Source organism: Carassius auratus, chromosome 14, assembly GCF_003368295.1.
Source record: "Carassius auratus strain Wakin chromosome 14, ASM336829v1, whole genome shotgun sequence".
Lineage (NCBI taxonomy): Eukaryota > Metazoa > Chordata > Actinopteri > Cypriniformes > Cyprinidae > Carassius > Carassius auratus.
In genome coordinates this window covers 3,358,011-3,385,407 of record NC_039256.1, presented here as the reverse complement: position 1 = coordinate 3,385,407, position 27,397 = coordinate 3,358,011, and the positions used below count along the sequence as shown (strand labels likewise).

The 27,397-nt window shown below is 38.4% G+C and overlaps 1 protein-coding gene across 1 annotated transcript in view; it reads left to right on the top strand.

Annotated features, from left to right (window-relative positions):
• The window catches only part of LOC113113440 (X-linked interleukin-1 receptor accessory protein-like 2), a 188,188-nt gene that overhangs the window by 21,872 nt on the left and 138,919 nt on the right, over positions 1-27,397 (top strand). The gene's annotated exons all lie outside the window — the stretch shown is intronic.

The following is a 27,397-nucleotide window of genomic DNA, read 5'->3' as shown; positions in this document are numbered from 1 at the left end:
TGCATTGGTTTGATTTGTCACACTTTAGGTTGCATTGTGCCAAATACAGAACAAATCGAGTAAGATGTGCAGATATCGCTCATGTTTGAGAACCACAGAAACGCTCTGTTCTTTGGTGGTAAGCTGTGTCAGTTTGAATCAGGTGTTTATCAGCCATTCTCCTTCAACACATTACAATCACAACCGTTTCAGATGGAAAAGAGTGATCTCATCTGCTCTCAGATTGTCAAGTAAGTTTTCTAGCCGTTTCCTTGTATTCGGGACAGTGTTGTGATTCTCGGTCAGATATATCTGCTGTAGCTTTGTTCCTCACACACAGAGTTCTGTCGTGTAACTGTAGACGGCTGATGATGGCAGAAGAATACTGCACATAAGTGTTGCCCCATGGGAAAACATCAGAACCTGCAGGACATAATATCAGAGATATCAGAGATATTTGTGACTGTGAAAAGGTCTGTACTGTAAGTCTATTATAAATATTACAGAATTTGACCTTTTTATGTCCAGGCAAAGTTCAGTCTGTGAGATGTCATGCGGTCAGCCCAGAAACAATATTATTATATGACTCTTATGTTATTAATCTGTAACCCAAGCTAACTTTTGTGTGTACATATGCATACACCCCCCCCCCCAAACACACACACACACACACACACACACACACACACAGTATGTAGGTTTTACCTTTTTTTTTTTTTACTAGAACGCCTGACTCTCTAACCGTCCAACAGAATGTTTTCCCACAATTTTAATTGCAAGATGAGATATACTAATTAATGACATATGATAGGGTCAACAGTGAATATCAGTCACACAGTCATAAATAAATACAAATAAATAAATAATAACAAAACACAATGTGCAGCTGATCAATCCTAAACAATCTGTATAGAGATGAAAGGTGTAGTATCTTCTGTTGAAGGCCCATCATGCATCTGCAGTTTAAATGTAACCTTTAAACGCTGTAATATAACTTTAATCAGACAAACTGCCCTTGACGGTGAGTAAAAAACACATTTTCCCTGAGAGAAACAACATGTCTTAAAAGCTGGAAAAAAAGCTTCTCTTAATGTTTTGCCTGAAGTCACCCATCAGGAAATTAATTTCCCTCTATCTACACCTTATGAGGTCCTTGGGAGTGTAATATATGTATTGTAATTGAATTATTAATGAGCAAAACAGTGTCCCTGAAGTGTCCTAAGATAGAGGAAATGCATCTGAGACTAATTTAACAAGAATAAACAGCTGAGAAAGGGATACGCAGGTTATGTGTGCATATGTACATGTAGAGTAAGGTATATCTGAACAGCTCATCTAATGTAAAGGCCCTTCGTGTGACTTCTTTCAGGGTTTCCAGTGCTTATAGGCTAATTTATAACCAAAAAAAATATGCATCAATGGAATGCAATGATCAGAATTGAACCTATTTTAACTTTGACCCATTTCAGCTACATGTAAGCGAGACACACAGTATCTCAACATACATCCATATTATATTCTAGAGGTGTTTAAACAAACCTGGATCCTTCTGAGCTCTTTTTAGAAGCTTCTCTAATTTGCATTTGACATGCAGCATGATATGAGCAGAATGTGTTCTTGGATAAGTTGTGTTAATGTTACATCAGTCTTGATAACAGGATCAGTATTGCGGTATTGTTGTAACTGCTGTCTCTGACAATTTGACAACCATTTCACTGAACCAAACCCCAGAGAGACCATGATCTAATACATGATCAGCTGAGGCGGCTCTCTTCACATCTGTACTCTCGAACAACTCCTGAATGGATTCCATGAGTGCGTACAAGAGGAATAAGTGCATATAATCCATAGAATGAGTCAGTAAGTTGCTCATCACTACTGCAGAGTTAAGTTTACTTACGGAAAGATGAACTGTTGTTTCTCTGAAACTAATAACTAGGGTTGGGAATCGTTAGAAATTTTCTGGTTCCGGTTCTGATTTCGGATCCATTAAAATCATTAAACAATTATTAAGAAATAGTGGTAAGGAAAAATGCACAATACTCAACTACTCTATGCTCAATACTGTTTATTACTTACTGTCAACTTAATTTAAAGGTTGTTAAACACTTGTTAATTTCCCTTAATTAATGAAATATAATGGTTCACACTCTCCATAAAGTCCCTATTTTACAAATAATAATTCAGTCAGGAGATGGTGTGATGCAATGAGTGGTTTCCACATTTTTAAACAGTCAAAATGCATTAAAATAAATATTTATCACTCTTGAAATGACCTGTACACTAAATAATCTAACCCTCATACATACTTGCATAACAATAGCAGTCTATTTATTTAGTGGTCCAAGTTGAGGCCAGTATGTATATGAATGACAATATGGGACAAATATAATGTAATTTAGTGATGGTAGGTGCAGCGCGCTGCTGTTAGATGTACTGTCAGACCGGTGACACACTGGCTGTGTGGTGTTTCTGCTGCGTGGCGGCTGCTTCGCGTTTTCTGTGTCTTTACACACCAGAATCGTGCCTGACGCGCTGCTGCTACTGTGGGTGACATAGAGGGAGACCGCCGACAGACCGGGCTCTTGTCTTCATGACAAAAATATTAACTTTTTTTTACACACCAGTATTGATGGCAAAATTTTAATTATTTTTTTTTAATTATTAATAAATTTATATCTGAATTTATGCCAACCTATAGACTTTCAAACATCAAAATGTCATGAATTAATATATATTTGTGTACAAAATGACATAAACATATTTTCTTATTATATTTTGCCTGGAAACGCTTCCAACATGCTTTTCGCTTCCAACATGTGTCGCGTGAAAAATAGGCGTCGGTTCTTTTTCTAGCATGAACGCGTTTTCCGCGCAGCTTGAGTCGTGGCTGAGACGCGTGTCTCATGCAGGCAGTCTGCAAGCTCTAACCTGTTAACATGGGAGCCGAATTAAAAACGGACACGCCACGCAGCTGAGATGCTTGCCTCAGATGTGCACAGTTAAAAGGCGCGAGTGCACATACAGTCGTGGGAAACAATGTGTTTGGCAATTAAAGACTCGACAGCGCAACGAGTCTGTGGAATGTGCGTTATTGGAATCAATGTGCTCAGTAATTAAAGAGGTAGGGAGGTGTGTCTGTTGTTCGGTTCGTGACATCCTTTACGGGAAACACCGAATACTCAGAACAGTGGCGCAAGGCTGCTCATAGCACTGGGTCACGTGTTGCACAAGAACCGTTTTCAGAACCGAAACTTAGAAATTGCTCACGGTTCCGGTTCTTTTCAAAGAACAAAACCGGTTCTGAATAAGAACCGGTTTTCAGTTCCCATCCCTCCTAATAAGTTGAAGAACCTAAAAATGCATCAAATTTATTTACTGACATGAGCTATAGGACACAAGAGAATACTGTCTCCGGAAGGAGTTTGGGATAAGTGATATGACAACAGCTTTGAACGTAAAGTGCTGTGGGATGCTGATCTCCTGGATCTCCAAGAGGCTCCTAGAAACACACAGATGAAACCCTGAAGAAGGATCAGGATAAGAATCTGAAACAGAAACTCTCTGGAAGACTCTTTCTCAGAACTCAATCCGCTTCTGTCTCTCAGGACGTGCTGCATCTGTTGTTGCTTTCAGGAAAATCTAACAGAGTGTTCTGGAAAAACAAGCACTGGCACTGATGTTTGGTGATGACACATATGAATGTCTCTTTCCTCACAGGCTGGAGACTCAGCGCGTGGGATCTGTTATTTTCTCTTCCTTCACAGGTCTGAGACTTAATGTGACTCTGGACAGACTGGAGACTCAGAACATGGCGTTCTCCAGAGACTCAGACTGAAGAGTTTCTCTTGAAAGGGTAGATTTACTGCTGCTGTGTGTAGATCAGCTATGTGCAATGATTTTCCATCCGCAGTTGGGCAGCTTGGTGGAGATCCTGAACCAAACCTTGGAAATATTGAAAGATCTCATGCTCTCATTTAAGTGCTGTCGGTTGTTTTGAGCATGATTGGGAAGGATTGAAACACCAACAGTGATCCACTCTCATCTCCACATATCAGTGCCAGTGCCGTGTCCAGCGGAAAGTCTTTCCAGAACAGTCTGTTAGATGTTGCAGAAAATTAGCAAGCTTGACCAGGGGAGAATCATTTACTGTAGTGTAGCGTAGAGTTCGCTATGAGTGGTACACCTGAGTAAGCTCCCACGGAAGACCTGAAGAAAATCTGATTGTACACATCATTTTAAAGATGACCATTTTTTGGTTATTACATTTCTTTAGTACATGTCTAATCCGACTAGGAACATCCAAGCAAATGACATCATCTCCTACCACACCCCCGTTATCAGCATTTTTTAATGTTGGGAGGTGTAACAACGCAGGAGTGGATCCAAGTGTAGGCTTTTATTAAAATCATCAGACAACAGGAAACAGGTATAATCCAGGGCCAGACAAAAGAGTAATCAACAAAACAGGCGAAGGTCAGGGCAGGCAGCAAACAATCAGATACAAGGAAACAGTCCAGGGTGAAGGCAAGCCATTGAGGAACTAGGAAAACAGGATCGCTATAGGCTAACAATACTGTGTGATGGATGAGTGACAAACCAGGCTATAAAGAGGGTGAGACTGATGGAGGTAGCAGGACACAGGTCAATGCAAGTGTTGATGAGTCCCGCAAAGGATTATGGGAAATGTAGTCTGTGAGAGTAACAAGAGTCAGGTTTTTTTTTGAGGATGTTGTTATTTAAACTACAAATCCTCCAGTTTAGTGATTTACGAAGATAGTGCCTATTTGAAAACTTGATGTTTTTGGAGTTGTGAGGTCTGAGATCCTTCTGACATTTGTCACTGACTCTGATTTGTCTGTAGCGGGTGAATATGAGATCAAATTAGTTTTGGGAATATCTAACATGTTGTTTGGAATAGGTTTGCACTCCCCAGCTCTTAATGCGCTGTGTTTTCTTCTTGAGTACAGTGAATCTTTTCAGCCTTTGTAATAAACAGAGTCCATCCAACACATTCTCACTCCCAGCTCGTCACATGTGGATGATTGGCATCAATATTGAACGTGCTGGCTGCCCCTCGAACAGTGACAATTAATAACATTAATAACATTACTGTGGCTGTTTTAATTGAAAATCATACTATGTTAGTGAGTGTTTAATGGGATGTGTTAAACAAAGACATGAGAGATTATAACTGTTGTGTGTTGTTACGTATGCAGATTACATTTTAAGACCAATTAATGCAGAAAGGCAACTATTTCCAAAGGTTTCACAAATCTTTTCCATTTCTGTGTACAAACACACACACAGCTTTTTCAGACGTAACAAATATAAAAAAAAAAAAACAATAATAATAAATCACAAACTAATCTATTTAAGTCAGTAGGTCTGAGGCGAAGTGGCCATGTATTATGTAATTTAACAAGATGCATTTGATGACTGGTTTAAGATTTGCTGTAATTACTGGAATAGACAACTAATATTATATTCCTTAATGAACTAGGCAACACACATGTATTATTAGCTGTTAGAGAGTTATTATTTATCGTCCAGTAGTGACTTCCTGGACAGAAGCCAGTCCATCTGGCAACGTCTAGAGATCTGGAGACTATTAATGCGTCCACTATAACATGCACACTCATTCTCACATGTTTTAATATGTTTGGACAGCTGAACCCTACGAATGTTTCTGTATGAAGCTGTCCATTAATCTCTGTCCTAATGTTCTGCTTGAAGAGCACTTCACCGTCTACATCACTGAGAGACAACTTCAACAGCCTAATACAGATTTAAGATAAGTCCTGATGATTCAGCCGTTAATTCAGCACTATATACAATGAATGCATGTTCCCTAAATTAAAGCATTATCTTAAAAAAAAATACATTTTTAGTCTGAAAATATTCATACATTTTCTTGAAGATATTGTTGATCTTCAGCTCACTCATATTAAAGGTTTTCTGCAGTATTGTGAGGAAGACTGTGTTTTGATTTTGATTAAAGTGATAGCAATAATAAAGGGAAGGTGTTTTCAGTGTGAAGCAGTCCCCATGGTAACAGCATCATAAGTCTCTCTGACACATCAAAGCCATCCATTAACATTAACATGAACACCAGCAGAAGGAGTTTCTCTAACTCGCATTAATTATGGACAGCAATCAATATGTGTGTGGTTTATACAGCTAATGAAGAACCTGATCGCAGCCATGCTTTAACAAGCTCACAAATACAGAAATAAATAGAAATATGCTAGTAATCTGATCTGATGTGTATTTACATATGACTGTGCGTGTTCATGTTCCACAAATAATGACCTTGTAAAGAAGTGTGCAGACGGAGATCTTTCTGTGAAGCATTGATTCTTTGAACATTTGAACAGATCTGATGAACTGCATCTGTAATAACTCATAACAATACGGTCAGTCAATATCAGTTTAATAAGTACAGGATGCTCATGTTCTGTCAGAGTTAAGGCTAATTTGGACTTTTTAGTTAAGAACAGAATCCCAGTCAGACCTTTCTTTCTTTCTTTCTTTCTTTCTTTCTTTCTTTCTTTCTTTCTTTCTTTAATAGAATAGATAATTGCTGTAAACACTCAGATGGTTTATGGGCTGTGAGTAAGATGAAGATGTTTGAAATGTGTCTCTTATTAAATGACAGAACTAAGAGCACTCTTCAGGAAACAGTGACACATTCTGAGCGGGTCAGTCTTAACCCGTTAGTCTCTGTTTAACCTTTCACTCCAAGTGAGAAACAGTGGCTCATTCATGAGTAATTGCATGGGCTCACTTGGAGTGGTACACACTGAAGAACTTCTTCACCACACGTGTGTATTCACACAAATCTGTTCTGAACCTCATTCTAATGTTAATGAACTTGGAGTATGGGATGAGCAGCCGTGTGATTATAGTCATTATCACAAAACACGTCCAAACATCCCCATATACCATCTTTCCAGTCGTTCTTCACTCACACATATGATGCTCTCTGAAGATGCACGTTTAGATCAGACCTTCTGACACCTATAGTCGAGGGAAAGTGAAAGGTGGTTGAGAAATGTTTCTTCTCATGACATTCACATCATCTTAAGCTCCAGGAGTTTCACGCCAAAAGAGCTTCATTCATCAATACGTAGCCAGTAAATCTGAAGTGTTTTTAAATGAACGGGACTCGTGTTATAGAAGGTTTTGTGGTGTAATACAGTGGTGAATGCTGAGTAGATGTGTGGCTTCATGGGACTCTTACAGGGTTTGTGTTCACCCTCATCTGACGTCTTTTTTGGCAGTGTATCTCAGATTAAGCACACAGAACACGAGACTGAGGACGACGGCAGACGAACTGTCTGCTAGTTGGTAATTACGCTGCTCACTGATCTCAGAGTCCTCCGCTCTGTAATTTAGCCAAAGCTGAAACCATAACGCTGTGTATTATATAATTGACACTCGAAGATAGAGAAGAGTTTTGTAAGGACTAATTAGGAGGCAGTTGTGCAGCAAATTTATATTAACTAATGAATTACATTGTAGATTTCCTTCAGAAATCTGAATCTAGGTCAGCAGCGAAAGATGCTGTGATGGTACAACCCCACAATTATGAGCAGACGGCTGCAGAACCACAGGAGAGAATACCCAGCCCATACAACTCAGTGAATCATGTTTCATGTCACCTGCTGGTTAAGGCTGGTATTAGACTCATCAAACATCAGGTTCCACTGAACAAAGCTAGACAAGAGCCAATGCACATGGTCACATGATATAAACCAACCAATGGAAACAGGACACATATAGCAGAGGAACCAATCGGTGTGTTGTGTCGATTGGTGAAACTTTCTGCTACTTGCAGACTCTATCGCAGACGAAGTGAATTAAATGCAGTATTTAACAAATACTAAATAATATATTAAATATTAAATAAATAAAAAATATATAATAAATAAATATAAATAATAAAATATATTATAATAAATATAAATTAAATAATAAGTATTTTATCAAATAGACTTCTTTTAGAGATGTTTTCATAATGTCATTATTTTTATTTCATTATTTGAATAATGGATGATTTGTGCACAATTGTACAGTGCCTCCAGTCGTTAATGCCATTTTTTGCACTTACTTTTATGATTTTTCCAGTAATTGATTTTTACAATCCAAACATTAACATACACATTTTATAGTAACCCTGTTGGTGTTTTTCCGTCGCAGTGCTGTAAAATCTTCTGAAGCTGATATAAAGCAGATATTCGTCAGATATGAATGATGAACATGATACTGAAGTGTGAAGTTGTCCTGCTAACTGTCCACTGATTGCCTGTCACAGCTGTGCTAACACAGAAATACACAGACATGAAGTTTAACTGTACTAATCTTAGGACAGACTGACCTGCAGACGGTCTTGAAGACAGAATCAGAAGTTAGTCTACTAAATATCCTCTCGTGGACGGTCTTATGGTGGTGAGAACAGCTTGCCTGACCGAGACCGGAGATGGTCAGTGAACTATCCTCTACAGTGTGTGATGAGTTTATTTGTGTCATGGCTGACAAAGTTTGCCATGTTATTTTGGCAGAGTATTGCTGCATGATTGTAGATTGTACTCCAGACCAGCCAGCTCTGATTATTCACTGCGTCACACTTCTTGAGCGTTTTCTGCAGGTCATTCCAGTGCAATACTGCAGAACACATGGCAAACATGTCTGTGCTGGTCATAGAGGAACACAACACTGAGCTGAGGGATCGTCAGAATTAAAGACACGGATCCTCTCCTGGAGTATGTGCTGTGTCCTGCTCATTCTCTGAGTTGGGTTGTTTTCTCTTCCATGACCGCTGTTCTGATTTATAGGAAGTTTATATGTCAGTCATATTACATGTTCATAACCTGGTCCTGCCCTGTCTCCGGTGACCAGCGGGCATTACACTTCCAGAAAATATAAAAACATTTACAGGGAGGACCATGAAGCTAATAAACATGAAGCTAATATTCTGCCTATTTTCATAACAATGCTGTGTTAACATGAGAAATGCTAAGCAGGTGTAGCGATTAGCTTGATATAAAAGGCTACAAATAAGATGTTTCTGCAACATTATATGACCAAATCCCTCATTAGACCACAGTCGGAGGTTATTACAAACACTTGATATTGGTGTAAAACGAGTTTTACATTTACATTTAGTCATTATGCAGATGTTTTTATTCAAAGCAACTTACAATTGGGGGATAGATAAAGTGCTTCTTCTTTAGACAAACACACACAGGAAGTGTTACCACCTCACTACTGATGAAGAGACGGCTGTGTGTGTGTGTGTGTGTGTGTGTGTGTGTGTGTGTGTGTGTGAGAGACAGTGAGGATCAGAGACGGGTTTCTGGATCTTGTTTTTTTTTTTTTTTTTTTTTTGTGGATTTTAAAAAGTTACACGCATTGTGCCCATCCCACTCCCTATATGAAAATGATTTATTCACCTATTTATTCACCCTATATTAATGATTTATAAAGTTTTTTTTGTCTGTTTAACTGTTTAATAAGTGTATTTATTTATTTATTTTCTAGAAAATAACAAAATTGTTATCGTTATTAATTGTTACAAATCAGGGTTTTAAACTACACTGTCAACATTTCCGGACGGTTAAGCACTTCCTTTCAGTGTCCATTTGCAGAAATAAATAAATAAAAATAAAAGGTTTTATTTGTACACTCTTTGTTTTAGATTTACATTAGGTGATACTACAGGAATGCTACCAGTGCTGCATGTTGTTCTCCGAGGAAGTGTTTGGTGTAGGACGCTGGATCACTACAGGCCTCCCTCAGGATCTGCATTCTTCTTGTATTGAACATCATCTTGAGCGTTTTCTCAGCATTGATGCTGGTGGGAGACTGTTAGATCATTTCATGTCTGCGAGGCTTTCATGCTTGAGTCATCTTCCAGCACAGTCTGCTGCGCCGAGGCTGAACATCTGTAGTGAGCTCGAACATCATCTGATGGACCTCTGCTCTTCCTCTCCGCTCCGCCAGCACCTGACAGTCTCTTCATCTGGAGCTGTGGCTGGCCATGCGCTCCTCCACACTGGAGATGTTGACCGAGGGCACCGTAGGTTTCAAAAGAAGATCATGTTTATGTCATCTGATGATCCCTATATTTCCCACAGAAACAGTGATTGCAGTGAATGATCTGCTAGAAGGAGCAGGATGAGAGTGTGTGGAAGGTTTGGTGAGGTAACATTCATCTGCTCTGGTTTCTCCGAGCTGAAAGCCTGTCTTAGATAGCGTACCGCATTTAGCCTGGCATTACTGTGCTGCTGTCTTATTCCTTAGAAAGAGGTTAACCAAGAGGAAATAATTTGTCTTCCAGCTGAACAAGCTGCAGGATAATTCAGGTTTTGTTGTAAGAGCGCGGGAGGAGGCGAGAGAGATGATAGACCAGACAAAGAGCTCCTTCTCCGGCGCTCAGAAGATGCTCTCTTCAACAGACTCGTTCCTTTCCTGCTCCTCCTGACTCCTGAATCCCCACAGCATCTTAATAAACAGCAGTAATATGATTTCAGTGAAAGCAGCAGCGTGGCTCAGGCTGGTGGGGATGGAGGAGTGTTTCAGAACAGAAAGAGATGGGAAACTAGGGCAGAACTGAAGCATTGGCTATTATTTGGAGAGTGTGGTGTGCGGCCGCTGCCAAACACAGCAGTGTGCGTCTCGCCTGGAGATGTTCAAGAGCTCATGGATAATGCTAATGAATCCTGCAGGTAGTGCGGACTGTTGATGGAGGAGAGCAGCGTCTCACACGTCTCTGAGAGACGTCAGATCTGCCCAGAGCTCACACATGCTCTCTCTTCTTTATCCTGAATATAGCTGGTTTCGTTTGCACTTCACCAACACAGTAAGAGCTGTTCACACGGGGGATTGAGAAGAGGCATCGAGACACATGTTAGGACAGAGCTTCATGGATGAGACGCCAGACGTCTAGACCAGTGCATGTTTCTCATAAAAGTGGTGAACTATCACTGGAAGCAAAAGGTTTTCATTCTGTTTAATTCTGCTAATAATTCTTGAATGTCAGCGTGAACAAACACAGCAGTAACTCTCTCTAACAGTGTGTCCGGAGTGAAAACCATAAGAGAAAGATTAACTGCACAAAATAATGCACAAACGTGTTGATGCTGGTGGAAGATCGTTTCTGTCATGTGTTCAGCGTCTGGTGTGTGAGAGCTTGTGTGTAATGAGCAGGACGTGTGTGTGTGTGTGTGTGTGTGTGGACTCCTGCCAAACATCAGCCACAGTGGACGTCATTAACAGCCAGAGAAGATTAAATGCTCATTTTGAAATACAGATGTTATGGATAATTACCTGTGGGTGTGATTGGAGCTAATGTAAGAGTAGACACCCAGAGAACTCACTCACACTCATCTGTTCCTCACTATACCTCCAAACGTCTTTGTGTCTTTATTTGTTTGACTGAGCATCATGGGTACAGCTATGTTCACAGAATGGACCCAAACTGCTCTGATGAAGCAAGTTAAGATGTTAAGAGCAACATGATCATGTCTTGCACAATCGCTTCAGCAGAACAGTCATGCCTTTGTTCAGAATAAGCTTCAGTGAGCCTTGTAATAAATCACACACACAGAAAAAATAATTGGATTAGATTGTATTTTATGCTAAGTGTGGTTATCCCACACAGTTACTGACATTTACACAGACACAGTGCTGAAGTGTCTCTCAGTCTGATCTAGGAGCCTGGACCCGTCATGTCTCCCGAGGGTGTATCTCTGGAGCTGGTCAGAAGCATACAGTGACCCCAGTAACACATCACGACAATGATCATCAATAACATAACGAGACTGAGAAGTTATCAGAAAGGCCACACTCAGAAATATTGGGTGTTTATTCAATTTAAATTAAATTCATGCATTTACCAGATGCTTAAAAGCGACGTACATTGCATTCAAGCTAACCATTCTCTCTAACATGTGTTCCCTGGGATTCAAACCCACAACCTTGTGCTTGCTTGAGCTACAGGAACACATTGAAACTAGATATATCCTTGAAATAAGCTTGAAATCTAAAGGTCAGTAATAGATCCCATCCTCCTTTAAAATAATAATTACTTGAATTTATCATTTTAATCTGATCACATTCTCTGTTATAGTAATATATACTGTATGAAACTGAAATTCTGGGAACGTCATTTAATTGCATTATTGTCTGTAATTAATCACTGTTAATCGCATTGTTTTGCACAAAACTACTAATGCATTCAAAAGTTTCAAAAATTATTATTATTATTTATTTTTTTTGTGACATATGTGTTCAATACAGAGCCCTAATACTTAGAAAATAAACAATACCCAGACTTTTGCGTGCACACAAGAAACTGTTACAATGTCCGGTTTTTGTAAACTGTGTATTTTACTGTGAAGAAAAAGAGAGTATGGACACACATGACTTAATAAAGACCTGTATGCTTTCAGGCTGTAGATACCTCTAATATCATGGCCATATGTCCACTTTAAAGCATCCAGGGATGGCCCAGAAACTGTACCTTAAAATGTGCTAATGGCACAATACTGTGTGCATTTGTCAAGTTCAAGTGTCCAGTTTACTAATAACATCACAGCCTTGTGTCTGCTGTAACACTTCCTCTGTGACGGTAGAGAGACCTCGCTGTGAAATGGACTGATGGCCCAATACGGTTCCAGTTCCTGGAGTATGAAGCTGAGCTCCTCATTCACTGTCATTCACTGAAGTGCCTCCATCTGGAAGTTCTGGAGAAATCATGGCTGGCTCTTCATCAAAGAAAAAGTGTCAGATTAAGTGACATTGATGGCCGACAAAAGAGGGTGCTAATGCAATTATTTTTGCTTATAAGAAACAGAAACTGACACAAAGGAGAGTAAGCTCGTGATACCATGCAGAAGACGTGAAGATTGGTTGGGAGAAGCTAAAAGGAATAAAAGTGAACAGTTACCTCATGTTACTTTTGCTTGCATCTCTCATTATACACAGCATAGCATATATTCCCAGGACACCCCTCGTCCAGGGGTCCACTGCTATTTATCACTTCACAGTCTGGCATGAAGACTCCATTCATCCACAGAGAGACAGCAGCCATTCTACAGGGGTTGCATTTGAGAGATATTGAGTTAGAAAATAGAGTAAATGAAGTAGCCTATAAGGTGATTAGTCTGATTAACATGACACACACACACACACACACACACACACACACACACTATCAAATTAAAGGATTCTGTTGTTTCAGGTTTCAAGATTCTATGTTTATGTTTAATATTGTCATATACATTTTTGCATTCTGCTCTTTTTTGTAGAAGTATTTTAGTTCATACAATAATACATTTATTTAAAAGATAAAAAGCATCAAATAACTTGTAATGGTTTTACTGGTTATAATGGGACTTGAATTGGTTTTAAATTGGTTTTAATGGAAACTGTAATGGCACCTGTTGGTCTCTACTGGTTATTTGTCACCTTCTATTCATTGTTTTTGTTAAAGCCACTAAATTATAATTTAATATGTCCAAAAACACAGTACAGGGAACCATTATTTAATGGTTTCAGTGGTTAAAAGTTGATGGTTTGTAATATTTGTAATGGTATTTGTAGTGAATTTCTGTGATGGTTTCTATCGTTTTTGTCATCAGGGTCACCATGGGTTTTGTGATGTTATTGGCTATAAATGCAATAGGATTGCTGTAATAATGTGATATAGTAGCTTATTTGGTAGAAAATCCAGGGCCATATTGTACTCCCAGTGTGTCCCTGAGTGCCTCTATATAACGAAACACTTTGTTCATATAGTGCTCCTCACAATAAGAGCTGCTAGAACTGAATGAAGAAACTCAGCATTTCTCCGCCATCTGCAAAACCCCACAAAGTGGTTTAATAAAGGATGGTTTTGATCTTGTGAAATGCTAATATTTAGTGAAATGTTTTGTTGGTTTGTTTTATTTGATTTTTGAATGTGTGTTAAATTAGCTGAACATGGACTAGTGCTTAAATGACACTTCATTATAAACATATAACTGACCGACTTGAATACCTTGTTGCTTGATTTTAGTGTTGTTGTTTTTTTGTTTTGTTTTTTTTGATTGATTTTGAACTTTCAAAAATATATTTTTTTCAATTATTCTTTAATAAGGTTTTTTAAAATGAACAAGGCAAGGTGAGCTTCATGGGAACAGGGGATTGCTTAAAGGGTACAAAAAATATGCCCATTAAAGCTGCAGTAGGTAACTTTTGTAAAAATATATTTTTTTTACATGTTTGTTAAACCTGTCCTTATGTCCTGACAGTAGAATATGAGACAGATAATCAGTGAAAAAATCAAGCTCCTCTGGCTCCTCCCAGTGGTCCTATTGCCATTTGCAGAAACTCCATCGCTCCCGGTAAAAAACAACCAATCAGATCTGCGGTCCGTAACTTTGTTTGTGTTCAAAATGTAGAAAAATGAACATAATAAGCGAGTACACCATGAATCCATTTTCCAAACCGTGTTTTTAGCTTGTCCTGAATCACTAGGGTGCACCTGTAATAAGTGTTTATATTCGGACTATTTTAGATTGCTTCGGGGGTACCGCGGCGGAGTAACCCAGTACCTTTGTGATTCTTCATAGACATAAACAGAGAGAAGTAGTTCCGGCTACGATGTTCTTCCGCAAGACGCAAGCAGTTCTGTTTATTAACCACTAGAGCGTCAAAAGTTCCCTACCGCAGCTTTAAGCACAGCCAAACTTTTTGAATTTAATGATGATGTATATCTTAATTGAAATGCTTTTGTCATTTAAAATAAATTAAAATATTATTGTGTGAGAGGTTCATATTTTATTTTGACAAAACTTTGTGTTCTTAAACCAATATCTTGTGCACTAAAAATGTCTCAATGATGTCTCAATTTTTGATGAGCTTAATAGGTATGTTCACCCTATTTTACGTTATTACCACACCCCTCTCTCCAGTCTGGCATGAACGGCTCGTATAGTTCCTGTATCAAATGAAGGCACACCTTCTGAAATACGAAATGTGCTGTGATTGGTTAGCTGGGCCATTCTGTGTTGTGATTGGTCAGCTGGGCCAGTCTGCGTTGTGATTGGTCAGCTGGGCCAGTGCTAGTTTTTGAAAAGTGATTTCTGTTAAATAAAATATCTCCTTTTGAATTGGACTTTGAGCTTTGTAACTTTGCAGATCTTTTTTACGCTCAAACAGCAACATTACAGAGTAACTAAAGTGGGAAAAGAAGAAGCAAAAAAAAAACCAAAAACATAATAACACCCCATTAAAACTCTATGAAATCATAATTATATAAAATGTTTGTTTAAGTAATACTTAATTAGACATTATTATAAAGTGCATTTTCATAACATGCATTTAAGTATGTTAAGACCTATTGTTATTAAAGTGTATAGAAAGTGTAAATTATGAATACTGTATATTTAAAAATGTAAGTTTTGAGTATTTAGGTACCAAAATGATCAGAAGCAGCCTCGGCTATCTTGTTAATTATGACAAGGAAAAAGTGAGTATTAAGTCATGGTTAATCAAATGACTTTTGTAAATATTATAACATGGTGAAATGTGACACATGCAGCTGAGAATACTTCGATCTTATTGGTTGCCGAACATCTAATTAAATTAGCTCCAGTGTTCAGCAATGCAATGAAATGATGGGAACTGGACTCTTTTTGTGGAAATCTTTCAGATGGCTTGTGAGCTCGGTCATGGTGACACAAAATGGGACAAAAATAGCATGCATTCCTGACAAAACACCAACACAGTCCACCGCAGAGCTTCTGCAGCTTGTTTCCACTCGACTGAAATATACAGATGTGCATGAAATGCTAGCATGCTCTGGTTTCATTTAGCATCTAAAAGGATTAGAGCTATCATTTAATTAGAGTTTAATGCTATGAAAGCCTCTCCTGAAGTGTTTGGTGGTGTGGAGCGTGTGTGCACGTGACTCAGAGACGGAGCGTGTGCTTCTCCAAAGACATGCCTCTAATGAAGCTGCTTTAATTACATTTTAATGTACCTGAGCACAGCAGCTGCGCCTCTCACCAAACTACAGTTAGTCTAATACACACACACACACACTCTCTGTTTCTGACTGCAGTCACAGTTCTTCTGGAGTGATACGGCTGCTGTTTTCTTACTCATTGATAAGACTGTACAGTTGTTGATCATTTCTAAAATATCTCTGAGATAAAGAAATAAAGACAGCCCAGGATGCTTGTCTCTGAGATCTCGGAGCTTGTCAGGGTTTGCTCTCATCAGGACAGACAGCAGGTCCAGGTGAACAAGGCATACACTTCACACTGAACTTCAAGATGACTTTAATTCTAACAGTTAATACATGACATGAGCCTCTGACAGGGCATCGTTTGCTGCTGTAGTCTAGTTAACAGAGACAGCTGTCAGTGCATTCAGATGCTCAGCAGACTTGACTGTCATCAGCTTAGTGCAATGAGTTTAGAGCTAAATATAATGCCCTGTTAAACACTTTTCAGGATTACTTCATCTTCACAGCTTTAATTAGAGTAAAAAGGGACAAAAAAAATCTAAATCCACGTGTAGTAGTTATTTCATAATTAAAGATGTTCCCCAATCACAGCAGTGTTTATTTTCCATCACTCACTGGATGAGAATCACTGCTTTACAGAAATCAAAAGACAAATATAACTTTACACAGGACTCGTACCTGAGCCATGCTGTACCAGGTGAGAAAATGTCATAACATTATTAAATGGGAGATTTTGTGCTTCATCAACAGGTTTGTGCCAGCATCTTCCCGTAAGGAACAGCTGGAATCCAAGATGTTTTGATTCTTGAGCATGGTCACTGTTGGTCTTCAGACCGTAGAGTACTGATGCGTTCAACACTGTACACATAGAGGTGAAGCTATGTGTTCTGTTCTGTGTCAGATGTTAAATTCAGGTTCGTGACAGACAGAGCTTTGACTGTTTACTCTCTCCAAACCACCAGAGAGCTGAAAGTGTGACAGTGAATCTGTGATCCGTGCTGGTTTGTGAAGGCTATAAAAGCTTTATTAAACTGACGCTCTCTAAGTGCTCCTCAGCGCTCAGGATGACCACAGCTCCACGAGGACAGAAACATCTGCTCAGAAGCAGTGCCAGTGTCATGGTTAAACTCGGCTCATCGCTGAGCAAGCGGGACATCACCATCCTGAATTTATCCTTTCACTGAATCATCTGACATTTTCCACAAATCAAGGTCAGTCTTAACAAGAGGGCAAAGCTGACCCTTCAAGTCCAGGTCTAACACTGTAGAGATGAAACAGTAAGTCCTCGGTGAAGATGATCCTCTGCACCTGTTCTCCGGCTCGTCTAGCTCCGTCTAGTGTTCCTCGTTATCTGCTCGTGAGATTAAACGCAGTGTTGTTACAGTCTTCCTGAGTCTGCTCTTCACACACCAGTTTGGTCATCCACTAACACAACCACCACATTCTGGAGCCTGAAAACACACGTTTCAAAGGGATGTGTGCGTGTACCCTTATTCCCTATGCTCTTTCTCAGTTCCCTTCAAACCGGACACTTTCACTGCCTCTTTGAGCTCAAATCTCATTAACGGCGCCAGAGTACCCTGTGAAGTCTAGCATTGATTGGGACAGTAGAGTCCAGTTTATGTCCTTGCCTTCACATAAAAATAAATTACTATTTAAATATATAAATAAAGTAAAATAAAGTAGCACACACCACAAGCTGTTTCAGCTCAGCACAAACACTTGGAGGTCATGTGCTGCTTCATATCTAGCCTGAAGTTGTGTTTAATTGCTTCTATGTAGGTGTGAAATAGAGCTGCCATTGGCTGAAGAACACAATCAGACTGGCCTTCAGTTTAACGTTCTTCACTGATGTACAGCAGAACTAGTATTGAACACACTCTCTCTTCTCATATCCTTCTATATAATAATCATTTATAAGATAAATATGTCTATAGTAACAGCTGCCGGGGTCTTACATTAATCAGCCTTCCTCCAGAGTCTCGTTCCACCAGCAGAAGGAAACCCGTTACAGAACTGCAATTAAAATGATGAAATACTCCTTTCGTGGACCTCTAAACATGTTTTCCCCCGTCCTAGAGATTCATGCAGGCCATACAGCACAAATCTCCAGCACTTTCATCAGCCGTGACCTGCGCAGAGGAAGATGCTTTCTGTGTGAGGAGGAAGAGTCCCTTCCATCATCTGACCCAGGAACAACACACACTATTCAAAGAGGCGTCATCAATTTAGGAACTAGATCTGAATTGGAATTGAATCCCTGAATGTAATATTTAGACAGATTGGCTTCTGTTTTCTATATTTATACAAACTTATACACAAAAGTGTCTGTTTAAAGAGAGAAGCAAAGCTGTCATTGAGCTAATGTGAGGTCCGACCCTCATGTTGTGTTCGGGTCATTCTGATACTGAGAGGATTGAGTATTTTCTGTGGTATGGAGCTTAAAATATGACTAACTATGTGAATTGTGTCAATTTATATTATTGTCAAGTGTCATTTAACAAAACTGAAAATAAACTACAGCTAATTTGAGCTATAGCAACAAGTTAACTTATTAGTTTGATTTGATTTGTATTTTGTGAAGTTAATATCACCCAAAGCATTGTGTAGTATAAAAAAATGCAATATAACAGTTTTGGAGCAGGAGAATGAGAGCAGTGATCGTGATCGCAGTGAGACGTATCCTGCTAATATAACCAATCTAAACAATAATTACATTAATATACAAATATTACAGAAAAAAGACGACCATTTAATGGACTTACAAGACTGTGGATGGATAAAAATGTATAGTAGGCCTATTTTATTTACTTTCTAACATTAATTCATGATGAACTTCATTCAAATGATATCTGTATTCAGTGCAATACAGCATAGACTTTGGTTAATATAATAATTTATTCATGTAGCAATAGAATAATTTCTTAATTCAAAATAAAATATTAATATTAAGTTTTGTATTCCTATTAATACAAAATTAATTAATTCAGAAAGTTTTGTCATATATTAAGCTCCATACATTTGGCCTAAAATGCTAGTCCACATTATCACATGTGACACACACACACACACACCTTGTGACTCTTCTGGTGTTATCTCTAAAACAGCTTATGAATTTCTAGTGTTATGCAATATTATTACCAAATATTGGATTCAATTTTTCATCAACTTTCTAGGAGCACAGGTTTTATATTTCTTTTTGTAACTGATGGATTGTCTGTGTTTTTTAACTGTCAAGAAAGTATTATAAAAAGGCCCCAGATGAATGAGCACAAGCTACAGCTTCCCCAAGTATAAAAGGTTGATTTTATGAGCACTTATTGTTATAATATTCAACAACAATCATCCAGTGAAAGGAGGATTCCCAGCATATAGCCTGCCCTGTGCTGTTGAACAGAGACTGTGTTTTTCTCTGAGGCCATTCTAGATGGTAGTTCATAAACATAACTGGATATTATCTCTTATTGAATCGATGTCACCTTTAATATGCACTGCTCTCATGGGAAGTCATCTTATGAGTGGACTGTCCCCTCCCAGCAGATCTCAGACTTTTCAACCCCTGATTATGCTCCGGAAAAGTCTGCATTATACTATCTTTTCTTCACGGATATTTTTGTCTCATTGATCAGATATTAATCAGATATTAATCAGATATTAGAGCCATGTGGAGCACACTCACTCTGCACTCCATCACAGGACATCACATCAGGAAGAGTCTGCTTCCACACGCTTGTTCTTCCTCAGGCTGGACACTTCTGTGAGCGTGCTGATATATGCAGATTTCACCGCTTCCACGGTTCCACGTTTCCACCAGACAGATCTTGTCTTCCATATTGTGACCAACATCAGAGTCTACTCGTGTCGTGTCTGTTTTGGGCTTTGGTTCGTGTTCACACCATGCCTTGTATTTTTAAGCGTTGTTAGTCATGTGATTCTCTTTCCTGTCACATGACCTAGTTGTGCGGCTGCTTCATGATTGTTGTGTTCAGCTGGTGTTGTCTTGAAGCGGCGCTGCACAGACTGATCGGACACAATCGAGGTATCATGAGAGACCTGAATCGCTCTCGTGGTGCTGTGATGTCAAACACTGATCCATCTGCACAGCACTGCGTCTGGTTGGTCCATGTTCATTAGTTCATGCTACCTTTGACTCTTATAAAAAAGCTGAGATGATGAGCAGGATCTAGATCTTAGAACAGGGCTACAATCCTGAAAATCCTGAAAGCCTTAAAATAGTTTTCCATTAGACAATGAAAATGTGTCTAGACACCAGCTATGTGCTTTCTGAAGAATCATTTCCTAAAGGCACACACCATAGACAGCTCTCAAAAGGAACTTTTTGTGAAGTTGTGAGCAGATTCTCCTCCAAACAGAGTGCTGTCATGCCCACCCACCATACGGCTGATGGATCAAACAATGCCTTTTACACAGCAGAATCAACACTGGGGCTGCGTGAAATGTCAGTGTCTGAACTCATAAGTGAGCGAGAGCCGTGCATCAGTACAGGAGGGAGAGGATTGCTCTAGAAGTGCATGGGTTCCAGCTGTTCTGAGGTCAGTTCAGTGCAGTAGAGCATAAAGGGGCAGAAGATTCACAGGTGTGTGTGTGTTTGTGTGTTTCAGAGAGAGACAGTATTAAGGTCACACCTCCCTTCTCGCCCACACTATGTCAAGCTGTCTGCTGAATGCCTGTGCTGATTCCAAAGGAAAGCATGTAGAGATGATGTGATCCAGAAGAATATGGATTGGAATGGCAGGGCATTATTTATATTGAAGTTACAGCTACAGTGCTGTTGTGGAAGCAGTTATTACCAAGTTTATGGATTTGTGGTACTAGATGTAATAGATAAATGCACTGGGTATATCTTAGTGTTTACAGAACAGCTCGGATCAATTATTGTATTCTCAGATAATTATGGTGGTCATTAGATTCTATTTATGTAAACAAAATGTGATATTATGAATCAATGCATTAATTTCACAAGTGGCATTAAAGCTGCAAAATGATTCAACCAAAATTGCATGTGACTGAAGTTAGTTAACATCAGGGCTTTGAATCTGAAGTCTTGAGGAATCCCACAGTTACCGGTGATAACCATATTATCTATGCAGAGCAAGCACACAGACAAATAATAATACGCCCACAGCCTCTCTAGACAGGTGGTGCTGGAGGAGGTGGAGGGGTCCGGAGGAACTCAGTGATGGAATTGTGTTCTGTTGTGCAACTTTAAAGACATTGGGCCCTATTGTAACGATCTAAACGCAAAGTGTAAAGCACACGGCTCAGGTGCACTCAGGTTGTGTCCAAATCCACTTTTGCTAGTTTAACGACGGAAAAACGGTTGGTGTGCCCGGGTGCATGGTCTAAACGGGTTGTATATATACCTATATATAAGCTATATATATATATAGGTTTGAGTTGGTCTATGGTGCAGTCTATTTTCAGCTCCTTAAAATGTACAGCATGCCCATGGGTGCACAAATGAGCACAAATGCATTTGCTAATTAAATGACGTGGCACTGGACGGGAAAATACGATCAGCGCCGGACTGAAACTAGAAAACACACTTGTGCTCTTCTTCCCTCACATTGCGCCCTGTGTATTATAGAGCCCATAAACTTTCCTTTTTAACTTTTCATACAGACATTTATTTATTTTATTATCTACTTAAAAACATAGACTTCTCTACAAACCCAATCAACTGTAACTTCAGCGTTCAACATTTTCAATATTTGTTTAGATAGTTAGATACATTATAATTTAGCATATGGCTTAGGCAGTTTTTTAAATCTAAGTGATGATTAGACTACGAGGGGCAGAGGGTGATGCTGCCCTCCTGAGCAACAACGGACCGCATTTTATCCAATATTAATCTGTAGTGAAAAATTAGAAATGTAAATTCACCGTAAATGAGCCACAGGGTCAGAAATTAGTTCTTCTTCTGCTGTTATTTGTATAAATGTTCTTCAACACAACAGAATGAATAAAGATATAGAATTACTGGTCCTGCTTTCTGATTGAATTGGTCGAATAGATCAGAAATGTTCAGAAAAAGCTTGAGCATATTTCCTCAAATCAGACTGTGATTTGCTCTGTGAATGGTTTGGGTTTAATGCTGTCAGGCAATCAGCAATCAGGCTCCACAGTGATTGAAAAATGTTCCCTCTCATCAGTAATGTGGGTAATCTAAAGGCATATTTAATGACAAAAGAACTAAATTGCTTAAAAAATGCTAAATTAAACACTTTGCCTAATTATTTAAAATAATGTGTGATATAATTTTCACTAATGTGCAACTCCTGACCCTAAATAGCAACATTAGCTCCCCTGCAGGTGCACTTTCACACTTTCTATCAGCATCAAATGCGTTGCATTACTGCAAGTCACACAGCATGTCACATGCGATGAGTTGACACAGCAGTGCTGAGCTCACAGATCTACCGGAGTGGAAATACACTCTCATGCATTCAAAACAGAATCACTCTTTGAAAAAGAATAGAAACAACTTCACAGCTGCATCAGCTTAAAAAAAAAGTCACATTAGGTTGATTGTCTGTTAACGGTATGAAAGAGCTTTGAAAGAGATCTGACAATTAGGACTTTCCTATGTGAGTTTTCAAGCAATGTGAGACAATTAAAAAAGGTCAATCACCAAAGTCAATGCCTGAACTGCCAGGCCGAACTAGAAAGCTGTTTTAATGTGGCAGAATGTGTAGATGTACAGAGCTGTTGAGCGGCAGACAGCAGTAACACAGTCCGTTCAGTCTTTATCCACAAACCTCTGGATTCACCTCTGTCTGGTTTATAATAACTTTATAATAACTTTAATTAATAAATCATTAACAAACATTATATAATGTTTCATGGATCATTGGTTAATGTTTACAGTTGTCATTCAAATTTCAGTTAGTATGATAATGCAGTTTAAAAAAAAAACATTATATTAAAAGGGGTCATATGATGCTGCTAAAAAACATTATTTTGTGTATTTGGTATAATGCAATGTGTTTATGCAGTTTTAGGTTAAAAATCACATTATTTTCCAAGTAATGCATGTTATTGTTTCTCCGCTATGCCCCACGTTTCTGAAACGCATCGTTTTACAAAGCTCATCATTCTGAAAAAGTGAGGTTTGCTCTGATTGGCCAGCTAACAAGTGCGTTGTGATTGGCTGATTACCTTGAGCATGTGACGTACTGTGATGTGTGTCCCAGGCCGGCAGCACGAGCACATCTCTTTCAGCATATTTGTTTATTTCACATCAGAGGGAGTGTAAGACACATTTATAAACTGAATAACTGAAGTCATTTGTGGATTAGTTCGTACTGGAGATGTGAACTGTTTCTAATGATTCAGTTCGATTCGGTGAACTGGTTTGACTGGTTCACTAAGAAGATCCAGTTAAATAGAACGATTCGTTCACGAGCCGGACATCACTAGACGAGACAAAACCAACAAAATCCATTACAAATGAGGAATTAGTTGCATCCAGTGAGGATATAATTACTGATTATAATGACTTATACTGTCTTTTTACGTATTATGTTGCGTAAATATAAAACTATGTCTGCATTTGTGATCTGAGAAACAACGAACAAGAACTACAGTACTCTACACTGCTCAAAACTCACGTTTGAATCATCAGTGGCAAATTCTTTGAATATAAATAATGTACTCACAGACTGTGAGCAGTTTGAGCGGTGTTATGCAAATCTTCCCACATCGTGATGTAGACATGTGAGGGTGTGTTTAAACGAGGCATTTTAGGAGGTTATAAAGAATATATTCTTGTAAAGACTAAAGTCTCAAATCCAAAGATATATTCTTCATAACTTTACAGATCTTCTTTATTCACCAAGAGTTTGTAACACTCCAAAGAGAAAGGAAAAACTGCATCATATGACCCCTTTAACAGATATTGTACAATGATTACAAGTTTATTTGTTAATGTACTTTTGAATGCTAACAAATGTCATTAAACTTCAGTTCAAATATTAGCTAATGCTCTTTTTTACATTTACAAATGTTAGCTGAATTATCTTCATTCTGAGCACTTCACAAACTGTTCACGTTAACATATTATTCCTTAGGATTTTTAATACCTCAACTCTTATATTAGTATACTATTGTGGATCATTAAAAATATATATATATATATTTTTCAATCATGCATCAACAGGAAGGGGGAAAAACTAAATTTATAGTTTATCAAAACAACACAAGGTAAAGGGATTGAACCATGTTCCTTTATAGTCTGACCCCTGTGCTCTTTTGACCCCTTAACCAACCCTTAACCCTACCCAGACCCCAAACCTGTCCCTAACCTCCCCGGATCACAAACCTGTCCCTAACCTCCCCGGATCACAAGTGTGGTGCATTAACACAAGCTTTCAGCATCTTATAACATCTGTTAACACTTATTTGTAATGTGCGTGATTATGAAGTTTAATGACAGTTGTTAGCATTTTCTTTTACATGAAATGTTAATCATTGGGTAATGTTTAATAATTGTGTTAGTAAACATTAACAAACACATTATCTCACATATGGCTTTCTTTCACAATTTTTATTTTCACAGATTGTCCAAATGTCCTAAAAAGTCACAAAAGTAGTCCGTACCAGGGGCTTCGCTCAAGGGAGAATTAAATGTCTTTATGCTTTTAAAAGCACTGTGCGTGTAAAAGAGGATCTTGGGAAGCTTTAGTTAAAACCGTTTCAAAACGTCTCAGTAATGCGAGAGCAGCAACAATGTGCAGTGGCTGAATCTGTAGTGTAATCTCCAACCGTCTAACAGACCGGCCTGAACTCATGGAATCAGGTGTGTTTGATGAGAGGACAGCACACATGCACATAGAAGAAACATTTAGACCGTGTAGTGCAACACAAAAACATGTCTCTGTGAACCGTGAAGTAGTCGTAAAATGCCATGATATGTATATTAGTTGTGAAGTAAAATTAGCGCAAATCTTATAACCAACCACTTTGGATATTGCACTCCGCCAGTACAGCACATTAATGTTTTGGTGTTTTATTATTAGTGCACTATGATGTATTATTTTAATTTATCATATGACACAGCTCCTTTATATTTGTCATCTAATGAATGGGCTGTTGCATCTTTGAATTACCGCTGGTCAGTTACCAATTTATGCTGTAAAATAAATGATCTGCATGGCCACAAAAGCTCACTCACTCACACATTGTACTGTAGTTAGTCTGGACAATAATTTATTTAATGGCAGCAATGGGCTGTGTTTGATTAATATTACTTATTACAATATTTCAGCTCAACCATTTATCTTCTCTCTGGCACTGCACTATTCACACTCAAGGCTAGTCTTGTTTCATTTTATTATTATTATAATTAGTATTCATCTTTTTTTTTCTCTATTAATTAAAATAAGCTGTTTCATTTGTGCCTTTATCTGTATACTTTGCAAAAATCCTATTTACAGCAAACTATCCAAAAGTAGAGAATTAATATAAAGATATTAATACTTGTATCCAGGGAACTTTTCTTGAATAAAGTAGAAAAAGCTGCAGTGACACGGCTCATAACAACAGACAGACTTCTCAGAGGTCTTCTTAGTGTGTGTGTGTGTGTGTGTGTGTGTGTGTGTGTGTGTGCGAGCTTTTGCAAAGGTCACTTAATTTATCAGAGATTTAGTTAGATAACCGCCGCCTCCTCTGACTCAGAACAACAGTGAACAACATTAAACCGGTAAGACATACACATATATACATATAAGCAGTTCCAGGGTTAGGGTATGTGTGTAGATGAAATATGTTTCGTATGGAACTAACTCAAATATAACATTCCTCCAATATTTTTCAGGTAAAATGTCTCAAGCCAATTATGTAATAAAACAATGAGAATCCAATTCAGATGAAAACATAACATCAGTTGCTCAAAGATGAATCTTAGAGTGAGAAATTCATATCTGACAGTAGAGAGACACACAGACACACACGCATGTGAGAGATTTGGATGCAGAGCTCCAGACACACACACACACACACACACACACACACTGTACGGGGGGGTTTGGGTTACAGAATCCCAAATGACTGTTAAGCCACGTTCCTTATATACTCAGACCAGAACAGAGAAATCATTTGTAAAACACAAAATAAGGATCACACCTGACTGGAGAAGGGGAAACATCTCACCGGACCCTGAGCGAGACCCACCCCTCAACAGCAGAACGGGATTCTTCTAAAGCTTTCATTATTTAAGTGACTGCTATGGAATTGAGAGAATTTAATTAAGATGATACTTAACATGAAGGGGAGAAACAACAGATTCACGAGATACAAAAATATAATCTTTTTATGTTTTTTCTCAAAAAGATTTTTGGATTTTATTTTATTTTTTTGAGAAAAAAACACACCTATGGACATGAAATGTGCCCTAAATTGCAGAATGAGTGTTGGTTTTGGGAAGCATTGAATCACTCAACTGTGTTGAGTTTATGTTAAACGTGCAGTTGTAATTGGCTAACTATGCTTTCGGGAAACACAACCCTGACTAACAACACCATCTTTACTTTACTGATAGTTAATGGAAAGTCCTTAGATCTGCAATCATAGTAAGCTGAATTCTTTTCTTTGTTGAAAATTACAGCTCAAAATCTGTAATTTTTTTGTAAGCATACCATAATAACCCTGATAAAGCATGAAATCTACATGTTTGTAGATTAAATAAGAATTCTTTACGTGTACATTATTAATTCATCCTGTTGTTTCCCTTGCTATATTTACTAGCTTTAAAAGCCATTATTTCAAGTTTTCCAAGACTTGGGTTATGTTTAAAAATGCACCACACTAGCAGCTTTCACGAAATTATGCTGAACTAAAGATTTATGAAATATTCATGCGGACTGAACTTAATGTCACAGGAGCGCAAAAGTGATTTTAAATATTAAAAAGCAGCTGATTTCCCTAGCCTCGGGCCGCACAGAGCTGAAACACAGATTTACTAGAATTAAAGTTGGTCTACTATGACAGCTTTGCTAAGAAAATGTGACACATCCAACCTCATAAAAGCCATTGTGGCATTATTCTGTATGTCTTGGAAAGAGTTTAAAATGTCATCTCAGAGCCGTACAATAACAGCAGAGCAGACAATGTGAATTCATGTTGAAACAGCGCGCTCAATTACTTTAGGTTGAACCCTTAACCTTTCTCTGGCTCTCCTACACACACACTTCAAAATCACACTTATTAGATGATCTATTTATGGCAGTCAAGTCACATTTATTCTCTTTCACAATACACATTGTTTCAAAACAGCTTTGCAGAAAATGTTCTTGTGACAAAGTCATCCTGTAGCAACTATAACATCTCCGTAAAGTAATCTATAAAGCCCCTATTTAGCAGCTTCATCAAACACTTTGAGCC